At 40.5% G+C, this 24,642-nt stretch overlaps 1 pseudogene; it reads right to left on the reverse strand.

Moving 5' to 3' along the window:
* Positions 1-1,815: 1,815 nt before the first annotated feature.
* Positions 1,816-2,974, reverse strand: LOC103551365 (importin subunit alpha-1 pseudogene; annotated as a pseudogene).
* Positions 2,975-24,642: the final 21,668 nt, after the last annotated feature.

A 24,642-nucleotide genomic window follows, 5' to 3' on the forward strand; every position in this document is an offset into this window, starting at 1 on the left:
GTTAAGAATCCCTCAATTACTGCCGAGAGTTACTATTACCTCAGCTGTGAACTGGGGATAGTAATATTTGCCCTGCCTACTTCACAGCATTGTTACACGAGTCAGTCAATGGAGAAAACCACAAATGAAATCATTATAAGGAGCCTGATTAGTTGTTTTTAATTTTTTTATCTTTTTATTACTCTCTCTGATAATATCTTTGATATTAGTTTGTTTGGTTGCCAATTCAAGCTTTTATTGCTTTGAGGAAGTAGAGTTTTTCCATAAGACAGAGGGTCAGGATCATGTCCATCTTGCTTCTACTACTGTGCCTGGCACGCCACACAGTTGGTACTCATTCAGCAAATATTGTCTGTGATGGCCACGCTGGGCTCTAGGGACGCAAAGGAGAATAAAACAGGCTTGATCCTTGTCACCTTGGTAGTTAGTTTCTAGTGTTTACTGCCTGAATTAATAAGAAACCACCTAGTTTCATGACTTTTGCATTCTCACAATTTGATATTTGCTCCAGGTAGTGATTTTGACTCCAAATCTGGTAGCAGATAACTAAGATTCTTTTTATTTCACCACATTTCCTACCTTGATTATAGTCATTACTCAGGGAATCTCTCATTCTCTCTCTCTTTCTCTTTTGCAACACAAAGATAAAATGTGTTACATGTAGTAATCTAATGAGTAGATGTTATTGAAGAGTGAGGATGATGATGTTCCAGGTGTTCTTCGAGCCTTATTGCCTGGTAGTGTGACCACTTCATTTCCAAATAGGATTACTCAAATATAGCCATAGCAGGGTTGCCGAACACGATTACCGCATCTTTCCCACTCAAAGACTAATTAATGTCTCTGTAGCCTTTTACTATGTACTCAGCAATACTTAGTTCATGGTACTTTCCAGAAAAAAAGCATTTGAACAACAAAACAACAGAACTTTAAGCTGAGAAATTATAGCATGGTCTTGGATTGGCAGAAACCCTTGGCATCTGGACAGAGTGTCACAGTCATCCCTGCAGGACTACAGTGAGGCTAGACAAGCGCCTCTCAGGCCAGTTCTCACAGAATTTCTACAGACAAATTCACAGTGGACATGTGCTCACCAACAAAAATAGCAAAATCCCTGAGGACACAAGGCACAATGACTAAGACACAGCCGAACCAACAAAGAACAGAATCAGATCTTCAGGGACTTTATGTATTGGATGTTTGGATACAGAGCATAAATAAATATGGTTAGTTATGTATAAATATATGTTTATGTACATAAAATAAGCATGTTTAATGCATTTAGGAAATAGAGGGAACTGGAAATATGAACAAAGTACAAGAAACTATTTTTTAAAGATAGATCTGAAAAAGAACCAAATAGAACTTACAGAAATGAAAACTATAATCATTACAATTTAAAACTCTGTGGAATGGTTAAACAATAGATTAGACCAGCTCAAGAGAGAATTAGTAAACTAGAGACAGCTTTAAATGCCCAGGATACAGCACATAGAGGTAAAGAAATAGAAAATAGGGAAGAGAAGAGACATGAACATATGGAGTAAAGAATGAGAAAACCTAACATACACTTTTTTTAAGTAAAGAAAAGGGTGGAATTTAATTTTTACTCACAGGACAGTGCAAGATATGCAATTCCATACAGAAATAAGAAATCCTTGGAGAGGGGAAGCTTCATGCAGTATGTACAGTTTGGAACTGTTCAAGTGGAGTTTCATTGTAAAAAATGCTATAGTAACAAACCACATTTAAAGAGTTCTTAGTAGAGAAACAGTAAGACAAATTTATACTAAACATAGTATACAGCAACCAACCTTATGCCTCAGCTGTACAATCTAAAAGTGCGGGAGCGCCAGCCTGAACTTGGAATGTAGCCTTCAGAGGTCGTTTCTGGCACTACATTTTGAACTTTCTCTTCCCCTACAGAAAAATACTTCTCCATCCAGCTGAATGAAGCTTTGTACACAGACTAATTTTCATGGTTTTGCAGAGTTTCAATTTTGCCCAAACCTCCACATTCTTCAATCATTATACTAAGTGTCTCAGTTTCGCTTAGTTTCTCAGCAGCCTGAAGATATTTGAAACGGCATCCAGAATAACCAGAATAATTTTGGTTATCTTTCACGGTTTAGAGTTTCAACAGTGGTTGTATTATGCCCCAGTGAACGAGGTATACAATCCGTCCAACTGTTCTGCCACTTGCATGGTTGATCACAGCCCATACAGTTTTATGTCTTAAAGTCTGCCTTAAAGAGAACACCAGCAAGGAATGGCACTAATCCATGATTCTCAACTTGCTGTATCTGGTGCTGGCGGCCAGCTGTGATGTTTGACATTGTCCACATAGCCGCCTTCTGAATGTTAGTTTTGAGGTTCATTAGCAGCCTAGGAAAGACAACTACGTGCTTCTACGTCTATTACAACCCGAATCTGTTCATCTGTCCCAGTGGTAATATTTCCTACAGCTCTTAGCGCAGGAGTCACAATTGGCAATTCAGTAGCTCCTAGAAGCTTCATAAATTGGGGCACAATTCCTGTTTTCATGACCATTTCAGTCTATTCATTTGGACCCTCAGTAAGGTAGGAAATGGCCCAGGAGGTATCTAATACTTCTGGATCATCGTGATGCAGGAGACAAAGTAAAGTAGGAAGAATTTGCTCAACCACATCTAACGGGAGTGCAGACTTCTCGTTGCAACAAAGATTTGAAATTGTCCAGATAAGATTACCTAAGATTACCATATGCTAAAGATGACATCTTAGGAGCTGCAAGAGCCAACAGTGGATCAACTGTACCATACTTGATAACCAGGTCTCAGAAAACAGAACTATCACCTGCAGTGTTTCCTAGAGTCCATACAGCTTGTTCACTAATGGGAGCATGGGGAGATGCCAACAGAGAAATGAATGCTGGGATAGCACCTCCATCTACCACAGCCTTGCTCGGTTCTGATTTCCCAGAAGCAATGTCAATGAATTAGCGTCCTCTTTGGTGGACATGGTTATGAGACAAAGGGAGAAAGCTACACAGCTGGCTTAGACTTCCACAGGAGGCAGTGTGGGGCTCACAGGCTGCAGGTCAGCTGCCCCCAAAATCTCTACCACAGCTCAGCCCAAAGATGGTGTCCTAACATACTTCTAATCGTATTTCCATAAGAGGATGGGAGAGAGAATGGGAGAGAGGCAATAAGTTAAGAGATAATAGCTGAGAATTTTCCAGACTTGATTAAAGATACAAATCCTCAGTTTCAGGAAGAAAATGGACTCCAAGTAAGAGATATAAGAATAAAATCTCAGTTAGCATTTCACCAGAAATACAAAAGACAAATAGCTGACATTAAAAGTAGCCAGATAGAAAAGATAGATTACTTACAAAGGAACAAAAAGTAAACTACAAGCTAACTTCTAAAGCAGTGATAGAAGCCAAAGACAGTAAAATCATCAAAATTTGTGTGAAAACAACTGTCTATTTAGAACTGTATACTTAGCAAAACTATCTTTCAATAATATGGCTCAAAAACATTTTCAGAAAAACAAAAACTGGCAGAACTTATCAACAGACCACAAGTAAAGAAAATTCTAAAGGGTGCACTTCAGATAAAAGGGAAATGATCCCAAAATGAATATTGAGAAGTGAGATGGACTGTTGAACAAAAAAATTATAAATATGTAGACTTTCTTTTAAAAAAAGTTGGTTCTATAAAATAATAATAAAGTCTAATTAGTGAAGATCAACAAAAAGAATTTATCTGAAACACTGAATTATTTTATTTAGTTGAGGAAAGGATGAATATATTAATTAAAGAAAGATATACCAGGCCAATTGTAACCAACAGAAACCTTTTGGTTAAGCTATTAACCAACAAAAGAAAAATTAGATAAATTGGACTTCATAAATATTACAAACTATTGTGCATCAAAGGACACTATCAATATGTAACTATATTAATATCAGACAGAATAGACTTTAAGGCAGAAAAGATCATTATAGATATATAAAGATTATTAAAATATTATGCAAAATCATAAAAGATTCAATTCACACACACACATACACACTAGATAGAGGTATACAATTCTAAACTTAATAATATAGGTTAAAATATAAAAAGGAAAATTGATAGGCCTAGAAAGAGAAATTGATTAATACACTATCCTAATGGGAAGATTTTAATACAACTCTCAGTAATAAATCAAACAGACCAAAAAAATTGGTGAGGACAAAGGATTTAAGGCGAGCAGACATATGTGGAACTTTGCATCCAACAATAACAGAAAACACATTCTTCTCAAGAACATATGAAACATTATATTTGCAAGTTCATAAACAAGTTTTAACACATCTCTGAGTTGGTGTCATTTAACCCATATTCCCTGATCACAGTGCAACTGAGTTATATGCCAAAAATAAAATCATATTTGAAAATAAAACAAAACAAATAATTCACGGGTCAGGGAAGATATCAAAATGAAAATTAAAAAGTAAACATGAAAATTTCAAAAATTGTGGGGTTCAGCTAAAATGATACTTAGAACAAAATAACTTTATATTATTAAACTAAAAAAAATAAGAAAGGTTAAGACCTAAATAAATGGAAAAACATCTCGCGTTTGTGGATTAGAAGATTTAATATCAAGATGATGGTACTACTCAAAGTGATATACTGATCCAATGTAATTCTTATCAAAATCCCAGTAGTGCTTTTTGCAGAAATAGAAAAACCCATCCTAAAATTCATATGGAATTTTGGATTAAGGGACCAAAATTAGCCAAAACAATCTTGAAAAAGAAGACAAAGTTGGAGGACTCACATTTCCTTATTTTGAAACTTATTACAAAGCTACGATGATCAAAACTGTCTACATGGACCAATGGAATAGAATTAAGAGCCTAGAAATAAACCCTCACACCTGTGGTCAATTGATTTTTGACAAAGGTGCAAAGACCATTCAATGAGGAAAGAATAGTCTCTTCAGTAAATGGTGCAGGGAAAATTGGATATCTAAATGCAAAAGAATGAAGTTGGACCTTACCTTATTCCATATACAAAAATCAACTCAAAAGTGGAGTAAAGCCTAAAATTTAAGAGCTAAAACTATAAAACTCTCAGAAGAAAACATAGGAGAAAATCTGTATAACTTGAATTTGATAATGGTTTCCTAAATATAGCACCAAAACAGTGGCACCAAAAGAAAAAATAGATAAATTGGACTTCATAAAAATTACAAACTATTGTGCATCAAAGGTCACTCTCAAGAGATGAAAAAACAACCCACAAAATGGGAGAAATATTTGCAAATCTTATATCTGATAAGAATATAATATCCAGAATATATTAAGAAAAAAACTCCTGCCACTCAACAACAAAAAGACAAAAGACCCAGTTAAAAAATAGGCAAAGGACTTGAATAGACGTTTCTCCAAAGAAGATATGCAAATGGTCAGTAAGCACATTAAAAGATGCTCAACATCATTAGTCATTAGTGAAATGCAAATCAAAAGCACAGTGAGATACTTCTTCACACCAACTAAGATGGCTATAATAATAAATAAATAAATACAGAAAATAAAGGTTGGCAATGATGTGGAGGAATTGGAACCCTTGTGTGTTGCTGTGGGAATGTAAAATGGTGCAGAAGCGGGGAAGTTTGGCAATCCTCAAAAAGTAAACATAGACTTACCATACGGCCCAGCAACTCCACTCCTAGGTATATAGCCCAAAGAACTGAAAACAGAGGCTCAGATATTTGTACACCAATGTTCATAGCAGCATTATTCACAATAACCAAAATGTGGAAACAACCCAGTGTCCATCAACAGATAAATGGATAAACAAAATGTGGTATATCCATACAATGGAATATTATTCAACCATAAAAGGAATGAAATTCTGATACATGTTACAACATGGATGAACCTCGAAAATAGTATGTTAAGTGAAATAAGCCATATGCAAAAGGAGAAATATTGTATGACTCCACCTATGTGAAATATCTAGAACAGGCAAATTCACTGAGACAGAAAGTAAGTTGGGGTTACTGAGGACTTGATGAAGAGGAGGATGGGGAGTTTGTGCTTAATGGGTACAGAGTTTCCATTTGGGGTGATGAAATATTTTGGAAATAGATAGCAGTGATGATGTTTGGAAATAGATGTTGCAGTGACACAACATTGTAAATCTAATTAATGCTACTGAATTGTACACTTAAAAATGGTTAAAATGGAAAATTTTATGTTATATGTATTTTGTCACAATTTGTCAAATTTGTAAAGAAAATGCAAAAAAAAAGAGAAGAAGAATGATTGAAAAGTAATGAGCTAGGAATTCAGCGTAACAAATTAAACAGTAGTCAAATACACCCCAGAGGGAAGATATTTTTCATGTTAAGCAAAAGAAGCCAGACTCAAAATAGTATATACTCTGTGCTTGCATTTACACAAAGTTTTAAGATAGGCAAAATTAATTTAGAGCGAGAGATGTCAGAATTGTGGTTACTTGGGGTAATTGTTGGAAAGGAGGCGTGAGGGGGCAGGCTGGGAGTCTCGAGATGTTCCGTATCTTGATCTGGGTGGTGGATACATGGGTGCACACACGTAAAAATTCAATGAGCTGTACACTTCAGACTTGTGCGCTTTACTGTGTACACAATACACTAATAGAAAAGCAAAAAACATATGGGACATGTTCCATCAGGAAAATAATCCTGGAGAATTCTTTCCTCCATCATCACACGTAGAAACGAGGGTCCTGGGAGTCATAGGACCCCCAAAAGTCTGCAGGCCTTCCCCAATCCTCCTTTCATGATACTCCTCCAGGGGAAGGATATTTAAAATGTTTAACAACCAGTAAGGCGTATGCAAGAAAAAATGGGGAAAATGACCAGCCAAATTGCAACAGCAAGGTCCTGAAGGCCCTGGCCATGCCCTGCAGGCATACCCCTTTAGTGGCTGATTTTGGAGGGAGAGGTGGTTTCAAGGAAGTGGCTGGGGCAGGCAGGGCATAGCAGTCACTAGGGATTGCTCAAAGCTGAGGCTCTTTACCAATCAACACCGTGTTCTGACAAGCATTTTAGTCTTAAACTGTGCTTGCTGGCTGAAGATCAGCTCTGTCTCTCACCCACAGGATCTCCCTAGAGATTTCCCTCCACAATGCCACAGTGGCTTCTTGAAAGTTTCCATTAGTATAGTCTGCAAGCCAAAATAATAACTTAATAACAAGGGGTAAGGCATGACACCAATAATCAACAAGAACATTTATCACTTGGTCAGTAGCATTGAGCATAACGCCAGGTAGGGGCTTACAAATACAGCTGATGAAGTTACTGCCCTCAAGAGGTTATAGTCCAATGGATGGATGGGTCCCTGAGATCCAGCAGGCTGCTAGATTTGAGGAGATGCCTGAGGCATCTGCAACAGGTTAAACACATTCAGAGAAAGAAGGGGAGATCTCTCTACTGCTACTTTTTGGAGAATGGTAGACCGTATAGAGTGGATGGGATGTGGGGATACGCTGCTGGTAGGAGTGTAGCTGGTGCAGTTACTATGCAGAGGAATCCAGTAGGACTTAGTGGAATCAAGTATACAGTGTGCCTACAGCTGTCTGCCCTCCGATTTGTTCCTCAGCTGTCCCGGCTTTGCCCCAGCACCTGCAAGCTGCATGTGGGGGTGAGTTCGGCTGGCAGAAGGCACTGATAGCAGACTGGGGCGGGGAGGGGAAAGTCAAGATCTCTCTCTCTCCCCCCTTCTCTCCAAGGGGGTGTCTGTATTTCTTCCTTCTCTTTCAGTCCCACCAGGCAGCCCTGATACAATTTCAGCTTCCATCAGGCTCAGGCTCCTGTTACAAGTGATTCCTGCCCTTCCTGCTATTGCTCACCTCTCAGTTACCTTATATCCCCTGTTTGGCTCTCAGCTCTTCCATCACCTCTGTAACCTATTCCTTGCATTAAAGTCTCTCAGTTTTACACACTTAGAGTGGCTTTTGTTTGCCTGGTAGGTCCTGGTAGGACTCTGACTGATACATGTTACTTATGCCCCAGCATTTCCACTGCTAGGTATAGGAATCCAGAGGAATTCTCACCCATGTGGGAAGATGTATGAGGATGTTTGTGGCAGCATTATTAGTAGTGTTGGTAAGTTGAGGGCAATGTGCATGTCCATTTCTGTTATGTGCATGGATAAAAACAAATGGATAACTAGGCATTGTTTAGAAGCAACAGTCTAGATATGTACTCAGCAACATGGTTAGACTTTTTAAAATGTAGTGCTGAGTGAAGAAAGAAACAGAATGGTATTTTTGCTACAATATGATTTATATAAATTAAAAATGCATGCATACAAATCAAAACGATGCATTTTATAAGAACCCATACACGGAGAAGGATATACTTCAAACACTTAAGAATAATTGCCTATGGAGAGGACGGAGGAATAGAAAGGGAAAGTGAGTATGAAAAGGAATGCATGAATGAATGAAGAAGAGAGGGCTTTGCACACCCCATTGATCATGGAGTGCCATGAATTACAAACAAGATTAACCAAAGTGCTGTATCTGAAGTTGATAAAAAATTGCCAGAAAAATAGTTACTAGGTGGCACTGAGACATAATTTCAGAGAGCACGTTGTGGATTGTGGGACACTGAAACAGCACCTGCCCCATTAGTTTACAGGAATAAGAACAAACACTGGGACAGATGGTGAAGCACGGAGCCTGAGCTAGTGGCAAGTACTGGATAAAGCAGGAGTGTTGTGGAAATTCCATGGCAAATTTACGTGCGTCCAGCTTGAAGAGGATTCTGGGTCTCAGGATTTTCTTGTCAGTTGCACTCAGACATGAGTGAAGATTATGATTTGGTGTCTCACAATTTATATTCTCTTCTCACAACGAATATAAGTGACACCAAAAAAATCCTGCTTCGTGCTTTCAAGGGTCAACTATGGCCTCACAGGATGAGCTGCTTTCTCAGGTGGGACTCAGATTATGATCAATATATCACTAAAAAGTTAGAAACAAGGAGCACTTAGAGTGTGAGAGAGGACTAATCACCAGTGTAATTAAATTAAAATGTGACAATAATAGAAAAGAAACACTTAACCATGGCACCAGGTTTTACTTTCTCTTGCTTTTACTTTTAGATTTGGTATGATTTTCTTTGTCCAAAATTATTCAAGTTCTGGGAGATTCTTTGTGTAAGAGGTTGTAAGAATACTTGAAAAACGATCATATGTAGAGCCCCCAATATAATCAATGTCAATTAAAAACCATATTGTATCTGTTATCCATTAAGCTTCAAGTGAGCATTGCTCTTCTCATTTTACAAAGGAGGAGTTAAAGTGTGTTTTGTTCATTAATTTTAGTGTTACTCCTAACATAATGAACTCCCTCTCAGGAATTAAGATATTTGATGTATTTGTTTTGCCCTTTTCACAACTGTACATAGTGATGCTAAAGAAACATTTGACAAGTTGAGCTGAATCTTTGCTTCCATAGATTGTGAAGCCAGATAAGCAATTCAAATAGAACAATAATGCATTATTGGCTTATTAGGCTCATGTCTAATGACATGAGGAGATTAAGATAATCACTCAAACTCATGCAAACAATTAGTGGGGGAACCACATCCTAACCCAGAGCTCTACACTTGAGTCATCCAGAAGAACCAAGCTGAAGAGGCAATGTAATGTAGCCGCTAAGACCAACCTGGGTTTGACTCGTGGCCCCACCACTTAATGATGCTGAGCAAGTCACTCGCGGTCTCTACGCCTCAGCGGTTTCTTCTTCAGCAAAATAGACCTGATAATAATCTGTGTTAGAAGGTTGTTATGGGGATGCAGTATGGAGATAATCTAAAGCTATGCTGTCAATAGAAATATAATGCAAGCCACAATGCTGAGTCACATATGTAATCTAAAATTTTTTAGTAATCATTTTAAAAAGTAAAAAGAAACAGATAAGATTAATTTTAATAATATATCTTATTTAACCCAATGCATCAAATATATTACGATTTTAACATGTAATCAACATAAAAATATTAACGAGATCTTTTACATTCTTTTTCACACTAAGTCAGAAATGTAAGCATATTTCAGTTTGGCCTAGCTACATTTCAAGTGTCATTAGCACACGTGATTGGTGGCTACCATACTGGACAACATAAACATTTAAAAATTTTTTTTATTGCAGTAACATTGGTTTATAACATTATATAAATTTCAGGTGACACCATTATATTTCGACTCCTGCGTAGATTACATCATGTTTGCCACCCAAAGACTAATTCCAATCCTTCACCACACACATGTGCCTAATCCCTCCTTTTGCCCTCATCCTTCTTCCCTTTCCCTCTGGTAACCACCAATCCAATCTCTCTCTCTATGTGATTGTTTGTTGTTGTTTTTATCTTCTACTTATAAGTGAGATCATATGGTATTTGACTTTCTCCCTCTGACTTATTTCACTTAGCATAATACCCTCAAGGTCCATCCATGTTGTCACAAATGGCCGGATTTCATCCTTTCTTATGGCTGAGTAGTATTCCATTATGTATAGATACCACATCTTCTTTATCCATTTGCCCCTCGATGGACACCTAGGTTGCTTCCAAGTCTTGGCTGTTGTGAACAATGCTGCGATGAACATAGGGGTGCATGTATCTTGATGCATTTGTGTTTTCAAGTTCTTTGGATAAATACGCAGCAGTGAAATAGCTGGATCACATGGTCGATCTATTCTTAATTTTCTGAGGATACTCCATACTGCTTTCCATAGTGGCTGCACAAGTTTGCACTCCCACCAGCAGTGTACGAGGATTCCCTTTTCTCCACATCCTCTCCAACACCTGTTGTTGCCTGTCTTGTTAATTATAGCCATTCTGACCGGAGTGAGGTGATATCTCATTGTAGTTTTGATTTGCATTTCCATAATAGTTAATGATGTTGAACATCCTTTCATGTGCCTGTTGGCTGTCTGTATATCTTGTTTGGAGAAATGTCTGTTCAGATCTTTTACCCATTTTTAAATTGAGTTGTTAGGTTTTTGTTGTTGAGACGTAAGAGTTCTTTATATATTTTGGATATTAACCCCTTATCAGATATATGGTTTGCAAACATCTTTTCCCAATTGTTAGGTTGTCTTTACGTTTTGTTGATGGTTTCCTTTGCTGTGCAGAAGCTTTTTAGTTTGATGTAGTCCCATTTGTATATTTTTTCTATTGTTTCCCTTGCCTGGTCAGACATGGTACTTGAAAATATGCTACTAAGACTGATGTTGAAGAGCATACTGCCTATGTTTTCTTCTAGAAGTTTCATGGTTTCAGGTCTTACATTCAAGTCTTTAATGCATTTTGAGTTAATTTTGGACAAGATAAACTTTAAGTATTTAGCCAAGTGCCTAACACAAAGGAAATACTCAAGGAATTTGACTCAAAGACATTCTCTGGGTTTATCCACAGGTGGGTTGAATTCCTTACTCTGTTATACGCATAGAAAATATTTGTTAGCAATACAAACTTGGAACCACATACTACAGGTCACATACTTTCTCCATTTCAGTTATTCTTGTCCTGTTTACTCCAGGGACTAAGGTGCTGCCCTTTTTTCCTTCTGACAGGAGTAGAGGGTTGTTAGCCCTGGAGCTGTTCAGATGAGGGACTTTCCTTGAGAACCAAGATGAAGAGCAGAGCCTCCATAAAGCGTTCTACAGGATTTTAGTCCCAGTAAACAAATTGCATTAGCCTGGGTAGATATTTAATATGCTCAAATTACCACTGGAGCACACCTGGAGTCAAAATTTTATTACAAAATGTGATTTCTTTGCCTTGACATGGGTAAGCACCCTTTTTCTCTCCTTCCCATCACATCCCTCCATGACTTCCTTGGGAACCTGGCCCTAAATAGGGCAATAGATTCATCTGAATTGCCTCTTTTAAGTCTGCTCCTTGTGGCCTCATAATTGCCGTTACCTGGTAAATTCTTGGTGATCAGTGGGCTGAGCTAGGAACCCTGTCTTCTGCAGGTGGCTACGCAGATAAGTGTGAGATAAGGAGCCAAACTCCCCAGGGCCCTGGCAAGATCCCTCAGCCAACTGTCCAGCTGTCTTGGAAAGACTGTATTCACATTTGTAAAGTGGTAGAAACAGGTTTCCTGAGCTGGAGCAAGATCTGACAGGGAGGTGCAGGTAAAGGAAATTCTGTTCCTAGTCCCTGAAGGCTGAGCTAGGCTTGCAAACACAGCTTAACCCAAGGTGACCTGGAGCCGTCCAGCCTGACCTGGGTCAACCCTGGTACCGAAGAATATTTAGAGTCTTGGCAACCACTAGCCTAATAATGCTATAACCTTCCTTAAAGCTTTCCACTGCTCCCCATTTGATACAGAATAAATTCAGACTCCTCCAGCTGGCATTCAAAAGCTCCCAAATCTGGCCTGCTTGCATATTTCCCTTATTTCCCACTTATTTCCCTCTCCAATTACATTATTCTACTTTCTATTCTGTTCATGTTGTACCCTTTGCCTAAAAATCCCTTAGTAGTAGGTCTCAACCACTATCTTTGAAGTCCCAGCTCTAATCCCACATCTGCCTAGAGGTGGAATCTTTTCTTCCCCCTTTTAGCTTCAGCTGAGCTCCCTTCATGGTCTTCCTTCCATTAAGTGTCAAGCATTTAGCGTTTTTAGTGGACATTACAGGTGCCTCTTCAGTAATCATCCTACCCCTTCCTCATGGTGTAGCAGTCACTTGTTTGGGCAGAATGACTACACACAGCTCTCATAATTAGTATAAATCAGTATAATCACATTCCACCCATGACTGGTTCAGGTAGGGACAGTAACCCAGCCCAAGTCAAGCAGTGTATAGCATTCCCTAGGCATCTGGTCCAGACTGGTCCAATGCAAGTTCAATGGCTGGGGGAAAAGAAGACTTTTCTCATGCTCTCAATAATATTTATCATTACAGTTAATAATTAACTTTTTTATTCACCAAAAATATTTGAAGTGGTTGACATTACGACTGAATTTGAGCCATTAGAGTGCAAGAAATCATTTACCATCCTTCCTAGCTCCTAGCATGGTGGCTTACGAGGAGCTCTACAAATGTTGGTTGAATTTATGTTCAGTCTCTGCGGACTTGGAAGATACACACCAAACTCATCCATGGACCCTGATTCCTGGGTGTGTCCTTAGAATGGCTGGACTTTAGTTTCTGTGATACTGACAATACATGAAACAGGACAGGGACAGACAGACATCTAAAGGACTAAAAGTAGCCCTGAGTCATGCATACCTTTACTGTTCTTCATACCAAGTCACGCCAGCTTTTGCCTAAATGTGGACTCTTCCAGGCTGCAGCAGTTTCCAACCTGCGTTTATGACACATCACCTTTGATCATCTCATTACATAAAACAAATATCACTTGCAAAGTTCAGACCTGGTCAAGATCATAAGACAACTCCTTTACTACAGAAACAAGGGAACTAGATCATCGTGCTCATACTGGGGCGAATCATTTAATGTCTGTTTGTTTTCATTGTTTTCCTTTAAAATTCTTGGGATAACTATAAAGTGACTTAAACCTGAACAGCCAGTCTGACAGGTTTCTGTTGGTTTGGGACGTTAATTAAAGCATTCTTTAGTCTCTCCAAATCACTCCATACATGTACAAAATTCAAACTGATTATTCCTCTTTGTTTTTGTGTCAGAGTTTATGGAAGAGCGCTGAGAGTGTGAACGTTGGCGCCAGACCGCCTAGATTTGAATCCTAGCTCTACTGTTTACCAGCTGTCTACTATGAATAGTCTGCTACTATTAACCACTGTCAAGAAAGTCATCCAGCCTCTCTATGCCTCTGTGTCCGCCTCTGTACAAATGGGAATAATACCAGCATTTACCTCGTTGGGTTTTGTGAGGATTAAATGAGTTTCTCACAGGGAAAGGGCTCAGAGCAGTGCCTAGCATGCAGTTAAGCTCCCAGTAAATATTAGGGCTATAATTCAGAGGATTTCTGACACGGGGAATCGGAATAGAATTAGTCAATGAATTTCAGTGATCTGTGCATCTGGAGATTCCCAGGCTGGCTTTGTAAAACAGCAGGACACAGTAATAAGGTAGTAATGTGAAGATGAAAACCACTTTCTTTTCTCTCAACAAGTTGACAATCTCTCTTGAGTCCTTAACTGGGGATCCGTATCTGTGCCTCGTTGCTAGCTTCGTGATCTTGGGCCAGTTATTTAACCTCTCTGAGATTCTCCCAGTTTCTTTCAAGTGTAAAATGGGGTTATAATCCCTACCTCACAGGATTACTGTAAAGGAAGGAATAGAGAGCATGCCCCCTCTCCCACCTCCCCAGGTCCCTGCCACAAAATGAAGGCTTTCCTTTTAATGTCGACCTTACATTTATCAAGGATAGACAGCTTAAAATTATGTTTTAAGAACTATTGCCCTAAAATGAAATTTATCTTAATTTAATTTTACTATTTAAATCAGCCACGAGATAATTTTAAAGAACGACTACTATTCCCCAAAAGAAAATAATGATGGGGCATCATTTTAAACTATTCATTCAAACAAATTCCAGTGGTCCATTGTATATAAATGGAAACTATTTACACATATACACATATAAAGATTTTAACTATTGTTTAATAAACTTTATAACTTATCATTTTAAAAGAAAGTTTCTAAGTTATTTCATTTTGTACATATCCAGCATTTCTATGTGTTGACTTTTTAGAAAGGCATAAAAACAATTTGTCCCATCTGAGTGAGGCTTCTTGCCTTTTGTAAAGTTTGACATGAGAAGACCAGCAAGTTCTGTCCGCCCATGTAAACCCAATTACTGTCCTACACAGAATGCTTAAGAATGGTAGTAACATTTATTGAACACTTACATAGTGCCAGGCACATTATATGCTTCATCTCATTTAATCCTTACAACATCTTCACGAGGTAAGTGCTATTTATTATTCCCATCTTATAGATGAAGAAACTGAGACAGAGAGAGGTTAAGTAATTTGCCTAAGGTCACACAGCTACTAAATGATGGAAGCAGGACTCAAACACAAATGGGCTTCAGAGTCCAGGGATAATGTTGACCTTTGTCTAGCCCTGTGCTCTCAGAAAGCAAGTGAAATATCTCTGACCTTTCTGCGTTCCAGATAGCCTCAGAGGACCACCCTGTACCAGAGATAGGAACTGTCTTCACCCTTCTTCTTTACCTGCCTCTGCAAAACCCCAGCCACTCGTCATTTCTTTGAGATTTCATTTCTCCTTAACGAGCATCTTTGACGTTGTAATAGCCTGAATAAAATCATCTCCTTAATTGTCTGGTGTGTTTGTCTTCACACTAGAAACTTACCCGCTAAGGATAAGGTCCCCAATACCTGAGAAAATAAAATCCAATTCAGAGGGTCCTAAACTATTGTCAGGCAATGCCTTTTATGGTAGAATGGCCCACACACGTTTCATCCATCCTCTCATAATCATTACAGAAACTTTTACCAACAGAGAGAGAAGGCAGATCCCTGAGAAGATGTGAGGTAAAGTCAGTTCATAGAAAACTAAGACTGCTAAAGCTGACAGCTGCTGCTAAAAGAGAGAGCTAACACAGAACTCCTTTCAAATCAATCAATCACTCTCTCACTCTGCCCCCCTCCCTGCTCCTTCCCTCCCTGTTTCAAAATGCCACCAAATGCCAAGATTCTCAATAGAAAGCTTTAGCAAAGCTCCCAGTCAGCATTTACAAGCATCTGCTATGCACCACTGCACTACTTTCTAGGATACAGAAATAAGGAAAAGCCATGTCTTGCTCTCATAGAGTTCATACAGAAATAGAGCTCAGATCTAGGTGTATTCCACCCTAAAGCTCTCTATACAGCTTGCTCATTGAAAGCACATTGGATGGGGACAGCTGTATGTGGAATACTCTAGAACGACGAATAACACAAGGACAGAGATGACTGTGACAAAAAGTTTCAACTTCCCTTAACTAGAACCGCTAAATTCCTCCCACCTTAGTCAAAGGTTTGACATTCAACTTTCAACAAATATTAAGAATCTACTAGGGGCTGGCCCCGTGGCCGAGTGGTTAAGTTCGCACGCTCCGCTTCAGGTGGCCCAGTGTTTCGTTGGTTCGAATTCTGGGCGTGGACATGGCACTGCTCATCGGACCACGCTGAGGCAGCATCCCACATGCCACAACTAGAAGGACCCACAACAAAGAATATACAACTATGTACTGGGGGGCTTTGGGGAGAAAAAGGAAAAAAATAAAAATCTTTAAAAAAAAAAAAAAGAATCTACTATGTTCCAGGAACCCCTCTAGGCACTGCAGAAGTAATTTCATGGTTGAATGTTTCTGTGTCTTGGTTTCTCCATTTTTGTAGTGTCAAGAGTAGGGTACACATATAACACAATAAAAAGTTCTATATCCCCTTCTGCATGACAATTCCTTTCAATTTCTAGGAGGGAAATCTTGAGGACATACAGCAAAGACCTCCATCTCATTTTTATAAGGCTACCATATCTGTATTGTTAGTATCCAAGATTTTACTTTTTTTTCCTCAAGATCCAGAGAATAACTTTCTTTCCTAATATTGCCATAGATGGTAACCAAAGCAAATTATTTTCACAGTGTCCTTGGGGCAGTTTTAATAAAACTTTTAATTAAAATGAATTTGGGAAATGTCTAGAAGAAGGGAGCAAATATTGGTAAGGTCATTATTTGGAGTACATATGTCATCAACAATAATTTTCCAGGTGTCTGCTGTTGTATGTACTTTTTTACAAAAATTATGGCCCATTTACAGAACACGTGGCATTTCTCAGCAAGGGCTTTGGTTTCATGCAGCGTTTTAATTGTCATGATAGTTGCCATTATGCTTTAAAGTCTTTCCTAACGATGAATTAATTTTATCAGAAGCTGGGTCTGCTTCTTCTTAAAAGGCAATTATTGGTAGAAGACTGAGATGGCCAGAAAGTGCAGACCCCTCTGGCAGGCTCACCTCAGGCATCTTGGGGTCTGTAGGCTTCTCCTCTCTGTCCTGCCCGGAGGAACCTGTTGGCACCGTCTGTTGTCTCCCAGCTCACCTGCTGTTCCTTCCCTTGGATGCTACTCCTGCCACCACGGCTACTTCGTCAAACTAGCCTCTGGGAGGGTGGGTAGCTTCACAGTGTCCTGTGGGAAGAGCAACGTCCATCGTAATGGTAAATACAAATCGAGAAAAAATGAGTTTTCCCTGGTGCAATAATGAAGGAGACCCCTCCCCTGCTTGTCTTAGAACGTTGACTTTAGAAAACTTGTAAATTCTTTCTCTGCCCCTTTGGGATGTATATAAATCTTTTTCAAAGCTAAATAAATCTCTCGTCACCTTTAAACCCCAGGAATGTCTTTCTCAAGGACCTGGGAGTCATCTCTTTGATATATCATCATCGAGAAAGACAGCGTCCCTATATCCCAGTTTCTGTGAGGAGGTAGGAGCAGGTCCCTGCTCCAAGTTATAAAACCACCTCCTGTTCTAGAGATACTAGAAATTTTATTTTTCCTTTGGATAAAGACAATTCCTAACACAGATGTCTGCCCAATTACCAAGCGAATTTAGGATGCACTACGTGTGATAAATGGTGCTATCAGGTCCTCTTACTTGAGGACCAGTTATCGTTCGCCTTGGGAACATGTATGGAATGGGTTATATCTGCCTGGATATATGAGAGGATGAGATTTTTTCTGTCTTTGCCATCTCTTCAGCAGATTGTCTGTGAGGCACATCACATTCTGGTTTAATGCTTAGCAATAATAAAACTGTTTTCTTTCACTTCTCCCTTGTGGTGAGGTTTCCCGGGTTGGCAGGAGATTTTGTTTTTAATTACATTCTCCTAACATCATCAGAACCTGGGAAGACACGGAATGACTGAGTCACACACCCCTCGGGGACACGGACAGTTGCCCACAAGATCAAGCCCGAATGTTCCAGGCTATACTGATCATCATTGGTCCAGAGAGACCCTGGGAATGGGGAGTAAACATGGACACAATTCTTTAAGTGCAAATGCTTGTGGAGCCAGAGGTGGGAGTGGAGAGTGCAAATACCAATTCTGAGGTCCATTGGAGGAAGGTTATAAAAAAGCACAATCATGGCCCAGTCCTGAAAGATTATGGTCCAGCCTGCTGTACTCCTCACACTTTAATATGCACATGGATGATCGGTGGTTCTGGTTCAAATGCTAATTTTGGTTCAGTTGGTCCAGAGTAGGGTCTGAGATTCTCTTTTTCTTTCTTTTTTTTTTTTAAAGATTGGCACCTGTGCTAACATCTGTTGCCAATCTTTTTTCTTCTTCTTCTTTTCTTCTTCTCCCCAAAGCCCCCCAGTACATAGTTGTACATTCTAGCTGTGAGTGCCTCTGGTTGTGCTATGTGGGACACTGCCCCAACATGGCCTGATGAGTGGTGCCATGTCCATGCCCAGGATCTGAACCAGCGAAACCCTGGGCTGCCAAAGTGGAGCGCGGGAACTTAACCACTTGGCCACGGGGCCAGCCCCTGAGATTCTCTATTTCTGACAGGTTCTTCCAGGTGGTCCTGATACTGCCTGTGCCGGGATCACACTTTGAGTAACAAGACATTAGAGGAAGAGAGTGAGTCTTTCAACATTAGCGAGAAAAGGATATGTTTATGCGGTAGACCCCTAGAGAATCCGGAGGTTACACAGGTCTCGAGAGGCCCCTCCAGGACAGAGCTGGGTTGGGGGCAGGGCGAAGGGAAAAACTACAGAGATGATCAGGGAGACAATCCCCTCACGTCCAAGAAGTGCGTGCTCTTTGGAAGGACTGGAGAATTCATTTAAAAAGCAATATTTTGCACCATCTAATATTAGGATTTTATTTCAGGTAAAGGATGGGGCCTGTACGGCCTTCTGAAGTCCTACATAGAACTCTGGCATTATATTTGTCTGGGGCTTTCATTCTTTTTTTTAAGACCACTTTATTGAGGTATGATTGACATACAAAAAGCAGTACATATTTAATATATACGACTTGATGTGTTTGGAGATAAGTATACACACACGATTACCACGATCTGTGCCATAAACACATCCATTCTCTCCGAAAGTTTCCTCTCACCCTCTTTATTATTATTTTGTGTGTGTGTGATAAGAACACTTAACACAAGATCTACTCTCTTAGCGAGTATACAACACAGTATTGCTTACTATAGGCTCTCTTCTATACGGGGTTGTCATCTATTGTTGAAAACTTTGGGACTAATTCCACAATATCACCCAGCATAGGTGAAGGAATAGGTTTTACTCATGAAAAGGAAAACTCAACACCAAGGTCAAGTCTGCTGGACAGTGTATGGGTTCTGTTCTAGAGGAGAAAGCTTCTCCCCAATGCCATCCCCCTCGTCTCCTTTCTGTAGGGCAAGGCCTTGTTTGTAAAGGAATAAACAGGTTGCTTGGTGCCAGGCACTCTGGATTTAGGATGCTGACTCTTTTTGTTTCTTTTTAAAGACCTTTACTTTTTTTTTGGCTGGGAAGGATGAGCTCTGAGCTAACATCTGTTGCCAATTTCCTCTCTCTCGTTTTTTTTCCTCCCCAAAGCCCCAGTACATAGTTGTATATTCTAGTTGTAAGTCCTTCTAGTTCTTCTATGTGAGCTGCCACCACAGCATGGCAGCTGACAGACAAGTGGTGTGGTTCCATGCCTGGGAACTGAACCCTAGGCCACTGAAGCAGGGCGCACCGAATTTTAATGGCTAGCCATCAGGGCTGGCTCAGGATGCTGATTCTTTATAGGAGTTTAGGAATGCCAGCTGTCCTGTACCTGAGAACCCTGGAGCCTGCGGGATGTGCAGTTCCCCACAGGGAAATAAGGAAGGCTGAGAGGAAGTCACCAGTCCAGTGAGAAGCTGAGTGTGGGTACTGTCCCTGCTGAGAGGATGAGGGAGCTCCTGGGGTCCCACATGACCCCTGGTGAACACCCAGAGCTATTCTTGGACAATCTTGCCTCTTATGTAACAAAGAATTTACCTATGACTGGTTATCCCTTTTATTTTCTCCCTGGGGAAAAGGTGCTAGAACTTTCTAGAAGTTTCTTACCATCACTCAATTTTCAAAAGATCATAGTCTAAGAGTGATTATCACTCAAATCAGAAATGGTATATGAGAAAGAAAAAAAATCCTTGAGAATATTTGATACCTATACATTCCCTTCTTATACTCTCCCATCTTCTTATAAAATTCCTCTGTAACCTGTATTTTTTTTTATTGAAGTGAAATTTACATAACACAAAACTAACCATTTTAGGAGCCAGCCCTGTGGCCGAGTGGTTAAGTTTGCTCGCTCTGCTTTGGTGGCCCAGGGTCTTGCTGGTTTGGATCCTGGGTGCGGACATGGCACTGCTCATCAGGCCATGCTGAGGCAGCATCCCACATGCCACAACTAGAAGGACCCACAACTAAGAATACACAACTATGAACCAGGGGCTTTGGGGAGAAAAAGGAAAAATAAAAAATCTTTAAAACTAACCATTTTAAAGTGCACATTTCAGTGGCATTAGTATAATCACATTGTGGTACAACCACCATTCTATCAAGTTCCAAACCCTTTCTTCACCCAAGAGAAAACCACGTACCCATTAAGCAGTGACCCCTTATTCTCTCCTACTCCCATCTCTGGCAACCACCAATCTGTTTTCTCTCTCTAAGGATTTAATTATCCTGGATATTTCCCACAAATGCAATCATACAATATGTGACTATTTGTGTCTGTCTTCTTTCACTTACCATACTATTTACAAGATTCGTCCACATCATAGAATGTAGCAGTACTTCATTCCTTCCCATGGCTGAATGATATCCCATTGTATGTATATACCACACTGTGATTATCCATTCATCGGCTGATGGACATTTGGGTTGTTTCCACTTTGGCTATTGTGAATAGTATTGCTAGGAACATTTGTGTACAAATATTTGTTTGAGCACCTGTTTTCAATCCTCTTGGGTATATAGCTAGGAGTGGAATTTCTGGAACATATGGTAAGTCAATGTTTAACTTTTTAAAGAACCACGATGGTATCTTTGTCTCCTCTAGTTTAATTAGAAATGCAGAAAAATAGTGCTGCTCAAGATAGCTTATGATGCAGTTGAAGCAATAACTAGTCACGAATATTCTGAAACATTCTTCATTGAGGCTAAAAACAGAGTGTTTGTTGGTTATCAGAGAACTGGAAGTGTTTCTAAACCAGCAGTCTTGTAAAATTAACTGAATAACAAACTTTAATAAAGTTGGATCCACACAGGAAGCTTCTGGGTAATAATTTCAGGGAGGTTGAAGGAATATGGTCAGTGTGGTGGTCAGGAGTCCTGTGGGCACAAGGTTAGAGTTTTTACCTTTTCCATAGTCTAATACCTTAATCCCCACCCCCAACCCTTACAGCACCCCCCATCTCCAGCCAAATACTTCCTCCCCACCACTCAGGGCTGCCAAGGACTGCCCTGACCCTCAGGCAGTCTCCTCTTGACTCCCCATTCCCCCTCTCTCCCCCTCAGAGATAAATACTGAGTAAATTTGACTATCTCATTTGAAACAACTTCTACCCGTGAAATAAATCATTAAAGAATAACTGTAAACTCTTGTGTCGTTTATTTAGCTCTGATTTCATAACGTGCAGGAATCAGACAGCCCTGATATTTCATAATGTGCTGGCTTTGCCACACTGATTTAAACGGCTATCTAAACATTAGCTTCATTTGCTTCTAGAAAGTACCATCAAACTACCTCAAGTGAGAATAGATTAGAATACTTTTCACATCAGAGTATACACTAGAAATTGTATTTTTAGTCACCTTGAGTTTGAAGAGAAGCTGCAACTTGTTCCTGGCTCGCCATTCTCAGCCAACATCAAGTCCAGGCGGGCAGACGTACTCTGTCTCTCACACAACGAACCCCAACCCCACTGCGCCTCCTGGTCACCATGTCACTGAGAATGTTGGTCCACCACAGCTTTCCCATCAGTTTTCACGGCTTTCCTTTTGCTCTCAGAAAACCCAAGCCCAGAAGTCCCAAGCAGTGGTTAAGTAGCTAACAGCCCTGCTTAAGTGTCTGAGGGACTTGGGTTTCAGTTCAATCTTTGCTTCTTACTGGCCATGTGACTTTGAACCACTTTGTCAACCTCTCTGTGCCTCAGTTTCCTCATACTATAATAGACATGGAGTATCTACTTCACAGGCGTCATGAGGGTTAAATGAAGTAATTCAAGTCCAGTGTCTAGCACCATGCTTGGCATGCGTACAACCAGCTGATGATATTGTTGACATGTTAACCACTTCTGCCCACTATTTCTTTCTCCTCTGCCTCCCCGCACCCCCTACATTCTATCAGTTAGAAGAGGCTGTACCTGTGGCTTCAGGGGAGGGAAGGGAACAAGGCAAATAGGTTGTCTCCTCCTAGCTGTTGTGTTTCAAAAGCTCTGCATCCTAGAGGAACGAAAAAAGAAACACAGATTTGAAGAGGGGGATTCTTTTCTTTTTTTTGTTAAAGATTGGCACCCGAGCTAACAAATGTTGCCAATCTTTTTTTTTTTTTTCCTGCTTTTTTCTCCCCCAATTCCCCTAGCACATAGTTGTGTATTTTTAGTTTTGGGTCCTTCTAGTTGTGGCATGTGGGACGCCGCCTCAATGTGGCCTGATGAGCGGTGCCATGTCTGCGCCCAGGATCCAAAGCGGCGAAACCCTGGCCTGCCGAAGCAGAGTGTGCAAACTTAACCACTCGGCCACGGGGGCGGCCCCAAAGAGGGGGATTCTTATTTTCCCACAACTCCAAACAGAATAAAACCAAAACCAAACCCAAACAAACTAGAAAAGATTCCCCTAGCATAGGGTACAAAGATAATAATGGGGAAGCCACAGAGTTTCCTGGTTGGAGGAGGCAGCAGACAGGGCCATGGAGACCTTCGCAGGTCCCCTCTGCTCTGGCACGCTGTGAGTGAGATATCATATAGTGAGCGGTAAAGAAGCTCTAATCCCAGGAGCTGGGACTTGTCTCCTAAAGTCCTGTAAATGTAAGAAGTTTGGGGTGATGGATAAGGAAAGACGGGAAGAGTACAGAAATTCTTTCTTATGAATCCTGCATTGCTCAGGGCTAAGGATGCTCCCCAAACATTGAGAAACAACTAATATCAAATCACGAGGATGTGACAGTACATTTTGTAGATCACCTTCCAATAACAGTTAAGAAAGCCAAGAGTTTTAGACACCTCTTATAGCCGGGCCTATCACAAAGAAAGCAAGGCCTAAGGGCTCCTCCACTCTTTTTTAGGCTCCTGGAATATTAAAACAATTAATAAATAACAAAACATGGTGTTTTAGTGATCCATCATGGTGTAACGAACCACCCCAAAACTTCGTAGGTTAATCCATAGCCATGCATTTACTCTCAATTCTGCTTTGGGCAGGTGTCACGTGGTCATCTCACCGTCTCTGTTCCATGGAGCATATGGCTGTATTCACCTGGGAGTTTGGACAGGCTGTGACATCCTGATGGCCTCTCCTTCTCCAGCATCTCTTTCCATGTGGCCTCTTATCACCCAGTGGTCTAGTCCAAGCTTCTAACACGGCAGCTGGATCCTAAGAAGGTAAAGGAAGGAGCTGCCAGGCCCCTTAAGGCCTAGATCTAGAAGTGGCCACTATCAGTTCCATTATATCCTATTGGTCAAAGCAGGGCACAAAGCCAGCCCAGGTCTAAGGGGACGGGAATAAACTCCACCTTGGATTCCAGGGGCCAGGAGCCTACAAAGAGAGGAAGAGTTGTTGACAGTCACATTTGGAGATTATCTCCCATTAAGGATTGTAAAAATTGTGGTGTGTTTTAAATGTTTACAGTTAACACATTAATGCTTTTAACATAAAAGTACATACTGACTATATGATTAACTTCCTTTGAGGACAATATCAACATTCTAAATTTAGAGTGGGGCCCAGACAGCCCTCCTTGCTTCCCCCGACCACTTAGACGCTGTGATCCTAGAGCCTGTGTTAGAGCCTGTGAAGAAGTTCTTCTCTTTCTGAGCCCTGAATGATTGTGTAATTTGCAGCAGGCACCAACAGTCATTCATTCCTAAGTGAACTGGGTTTTCTCAAGTTCTCATTCTTTTGATGTTAAGCACAGAGAGGTCACCGGAAAAATTGCTGACTGTCTCCCTGCCGGGGCGTCAGCCTCCCTGTCTAACCAGTAGCAGCAGTAACCTCTCCCCTCCCTGTCTGACCCTCCAGAGTGGGACGAGGGTTATCAGTCTGTGTGCCCGCCATGTAGCAGCCATGCCCTGTGTGTAGAGAGGGAGTCTCACCTGTAGGTGAGATGATTCTAGGGCAACAAAAAGACTTACTAATGCTCACCAGCATTGGAGGTGACATGTCCTATAGATTGGAAATGAAGAGGAGGTCCCAAGGGGCTTTGGGAAGCTTGTATGAAATTTTTGGGGCTTTAGGCCAATAGGAGCAAAGTCCCTGTCAGTAGCTGCCACTGGGTGGAGAAAAAGATGGAACTGAGCAGAAAGACAGCCAGGCCAGGTGCTCCAATGTTGTGTCAGCTCTTTATGATAAGACACAAATTACTGTGGGAGCCCAGATTACTATTTTGGGAACACGAGTTC

Source organism: Equus przewalskii, chromosome 3 (assembly GCF_037783145.1).
Source record: "Equus przewalskii isolate Varuska chromosome 3, EquPr2, whole genome shotgun sequence".
Taxonomy (NCBI): Eukaryota; Metazoa; Chordata; class Mammalia; order Perissodactyla; family Equidae; genus Equus; species Equus przewalskii.